The sequence below is a fragment of the Etheostoma spectabile genome, chromosome 7 (genome assembly GCF_008692095.1).
Source record: "Etheostoma spectabile isolate EspeVRDwgs_2016 chromosome 7, UIUC_Espe_1.0, whole genome shotgun sequence".
Taxonomy (NCBI): Eukaryota; Metazoa; Chordata; class Actinopteri; order Perciformes; family Percidae; genus Etheostoma; species Etheostoma spectabile.
Window position 1 is genome coordinate 25,940,373 of NC_045739.1, and position 4,300 is coordinate 25,944,672.

At 44.4% G+C, this 4,300-nt stretch overlaps 1 pseudogene and 1 gene segment (V, D, J or C); one reads left to right on the top strand and one right to left on the bottom strand.

Annotated features, from left to right (window-relative positions):
* The window catches only part of LOC116692386 (immunoglobulin lambda-1 light chain-like), a 32,137-nt pseudogene that overhangs the window by 8,172 nt on the left and 19,665 nt on the right, over window positions 1-4,300 (top strand).
* LOC116692388 (Ig kappa-b4 chain C region-like) overlaps window positions 1-4,300 on the bottom strand; it is an 11,288-nt gene that overhangs the window by 4,170 nt on the left and 2,818 nt on the right.

The window sequence follows — 4,300 nt, forward strand, 5'->3', positions numbered from 1 at the left end:
GGGGTAGATGTCCATCAAGGAGGGGAGAGGGCAGCCTATGATCCTTTGTGCTGACCTTCCAACCCTCTGCAGTCTCTCCCTGTCTGCCGCGGTGCAGCTGCTGTACCAGACTGGGATGCAGTAGGTCAACAGGCTCTCAATGGACTAGTGGTAGAAGGTCAGCAGCAGGTTGGAGTCCAGGTCTTACTTCCTGAGGACCCTGAGGAAGGGTAGTCCCTGCTGGGCCTTCTTGATGACCACTGTGGTGTTGTCTGTCCAGGAGATGTCAGCGGAGAAACTTGTTATATAAAGTTTTATCACGTGCTACACAGAAGTTTAATACTTTCATAATGTATTATGTCTAAATGAAATGAAAAGATGAATGTAAAAGAAAAAAAACATAAATATAGTGTGGCAGTCTGCCAGAAATAGGTCCTAGAGTTCTACAGTGAAGTTACTCACTTTATGGATCAATTCTCTGTGCCTGCATGTGTGTGAGAGAGAACATAACAGTTTACACAAAACAACATCAATGAAGAAATAAACGGTTTCATTCCCCCACAAAGTTGTCCTTTTACTGTTACTAAGGGTTACCTCAACATCTCTCTGCTATAACGTTAGTCATTTACTTCTCTTATGTTTCAGTCTAACAGCAGGTTGAATATGTAAATGTGTAGGTCCCTGGTCTCAGCACTGAGGGGAAAACAGCAGGACATGTTGAGGACAGCTACAGTTCACTGACTCTGTGTGTTTGCATATGAAATATACAATTACAATATACAACAGTGTCAATGGGGCAGCAGCAGATAAGTTTACCCCTTTACAAGCGAGCAAAGTATAAATAAAGTTGTTCTCTGATGCAAGTCATTATGTGGCCAATGACCGACTGTATGGACATTAGGGATAACATACCTTCTATACATGTCTGACTCTGGACCACGGGACCAAATATAACCATTTTGAAAGAACAATCTGTCAAGGAGTCAAAGTGTTATTGAAACATTCCTAATCAATACTCTGTCAAGTGCTTGATCCATTGTCATGAACAGGAATAATCAAGGAGTAATACCACAGTCCCTGTTGGAGTCGTCAGAGCAATTTCCATGAGAGCCACTTTGCAACAGCAGCACCATGCTCCACGTGTTGCGGAGACTTTTAGTCCTGAGAGTTGGAAACTGGAGGAACTGGACAAGCGGTCCTTCTGACCAACAGAAGACACAGAAAATCACCTCATCAAAAACACATGACTTTGATTCTCCGCCTCATCTGGAATTCCTCTGCTGCTGCTTCACAGGTAAAGGCACAGAGAAATCAAACTCCTCTCCTCTATGACACATCCGTCCCTCTGAAATGAAAGGCCGACTAAACCATGTGACGCTGCTTTTAGGGTTTTGTCTCTGTGTACTCAGAGTCCAGAGCCAGGTAACAGTGACTCACCCTGGAGCAGTGAGCTATGCTCTGGGAGGTCGGCTCCATCAGCTGTCGGACCAGGAAGGATGGTTTATTATGATGCACCACAGGTTAGCCTGTGGGTATACCCAACAGAGCGTGGAGACAGAACTCCCTAACACTGTTCATTTACGCTACATATCGAGTCAGGAATTCCAGATCGTTTTACAGGCAGTGGATCAAACTCTGACTTCACTCTGCAATCAGTGGAGTCGGACTGAAGGACTGCAGCAGTTTACTACGTCAGAGTCTTTCCAATATCCCAACAGTCAGTGGGATGTTCACACAGGCAAAAGAGTTAGTACAAAAACCTCCCTCAGTCAGACTGACAGACAATGATGACTGCTGCAGCTGGAAGCTACTGCAGAGACGATACACTTCACTGAGGACACACACAACCACACACACACACAAACACACACAAACACACACACCCCGACAAAACACACCCACCACACACACACACACAATCTTTGGGGGAACCACCCATTGACTAATGCTTTCCATAGACCTTACCCTAAACCTAACCTTTGTTCTACCTTATCCTAATTTTAACCTAATAATAAAAAACAAGTCCAACTAATCATCAAGTTTACAAAAATAGATATATTTTGATAAATTACACCAAATTGAAGGGTTAACTTTAACTAATGTATGAGCTGTGGATCTAGTAAAGGCAGTATATGTGATGTGTATGAGTGGTTACTATGGTGTGGGGGTGTTGTAAAAGGACATAGGAGCCAGAGTAGAGAAGTAAAGCAGACGGGAGAAAGAGGCAAAGCTGCAAGCAGCGTGGAGAGTCAGCCAAAGAGAGGGCGGCACTGCATCAGACTTCAAATAACCATCTGGCAACGGAACATCTGCTCAGCTGTTCCCAGTTGCCTCTAACGATCACATGCAAGAGACAGATGGCACAGACAGCTGAATACACAGAAAAGTCAGGATGTTTTTTTTTTTTTTTTTTGGGGGGGGGGGGAAAACCCCCATCCATTCTTATCACATTAGATCTCATCTTCTTATCGGATTCATGACAAAAGAAGAATCAACAGGAGTCTAACTTGGAACTTAAAATAATAATAAAAAAGGAGTGACGTATCTTATGAAGTATAGCAAAACCACAATTATCCTAAAAGCAAATAAAAAAATAAAAAAAATACATTGAGATCATTATAAACTTTGGAACAGCAAAACAATCTCTTTCACATGTCACATCCCAGCAGCTGTGGACGCTGCAATAATACCACCATTGATATTCAGAGGGGGCCAAGTCACAGGTAAGTCTCAAGTCTTTGCACTGAAAGTCCCAAGTCATACCCGGTATATTGGAGAGTCCTTTAACAAGTCATAAGTGATCTTCAGAGGAGACAACAGAGAATAGAAACATTTAAATAGCAGAAATCAAGAATGCCCTCTTTTCCGAAGAGATAGAAAGCCGTATGTCATTATACACAAGTGCAGTAACCTGGCAACGAGGATTTGACGCAACAACTTTAAAGTGTGAACACGCATATAAAAGGGGGGAGGCCGGGGGGGGGGGGGCAGTGAAGTGAAGTCAGTACATGTTGAGTTTCCAGGGTGGTAGGCTTTTGGAAAAGAAACTGTTCGTGAGTCTGTTAGTCCGTGCATGGCACACTGAGCGCTTACGAGGGCAGCAGGTTCAACAGATCAGAGCCGGGGGGAGGGGGGGGGTGTTCTTGGTGATGTCTTGCTCTGCTGACGCAAGCGGGGGGGGGGGGGGGGTCGATGTCCATCAAGGAGGGGAGCGGCCAGCCTATGATCCTTTGTGCTGACCTTCAACCATCTGCAGGCTCTCCCGTCTGACGCGGTGCAGCTGACTGTACCAGACGGGATGCAGTAGGTCAACAGGCTCTCCACTGGACTAGTGGTAGAGGTCGCGCAGGTTGGAGTCAAGGTCTTACTTCCGAGGACCTGCGGAAGGGTAGTACGCTGGGCCTTTTGATGACCCATGTGGTGTTGTCTGTCCAGGGATGTCAAGCCGGAGAGAGAAGAAGAGAAGAGAGAAACTTGTTATATAAAGTTTTAATAACGTGTCACACAGAAGTTTTAATACTTTCAGAACTGATGATGTCTAAATGAAATGAAAAGAGAAATGTAAAAGAAAAAACATAAATATAGTGTGGCAGTCTGCAGAAATAGGTCCTAGGTTCTAAAGTGAAGTTACTCACTTTATGGATCAATTCTCTGTGCACTGAATGTGTGTGAGGAGAACATAACCGTTTACACAAAACAACTCAATGAAGAAATAAACGGTTTCATTCCCAACAAAAGTTGGCCTGTTTACTGGTACTAAGGTTACCTCAAACATCTCTTGCTATAACGTTAGTCATGTACTTATCTTATGTTCAGTTAACAGCAGTTGAATATGTAAATGTGTAGGTCCCTGGCTCAGCCACTGAGGGGGGAACAAACAGCAGGACAGTGAGCGACAGCTACAGTTCACTGACTCTGGTGTTTGCAATTGGTGTGCTCGCCTCTCCTGCTCCAAGCCGTAGAGGCCCTCAGGTTGATCAGTGGCGTCCAGGACTTTAAAGAAACTGAACGCTGCAGCATGATGATGATTGTCACTGTTCTAATGCTGGCCACCCGGGGCCCTTGTTCAGGGTGAGACTATCTTCTGAAAATTGCTTCCGGATGCAACCGGTTACTCATGCGAGTTCTCTATGATGGAGAAACACTGGAAAAGCAGCATTTCCCTTCTTCCATCTCTTCTCCATGTTAAAGAAATGAGAATCTTCTGTTTGGATGCTTGATCATCTTTCTCCAAGATGGGATTTGTTCAAGTAACCTTAGTGATTTTTTATGTTTCCAGGTTCATCAGGAGGACATCATCATGAATCAGTCTCCTGGATCT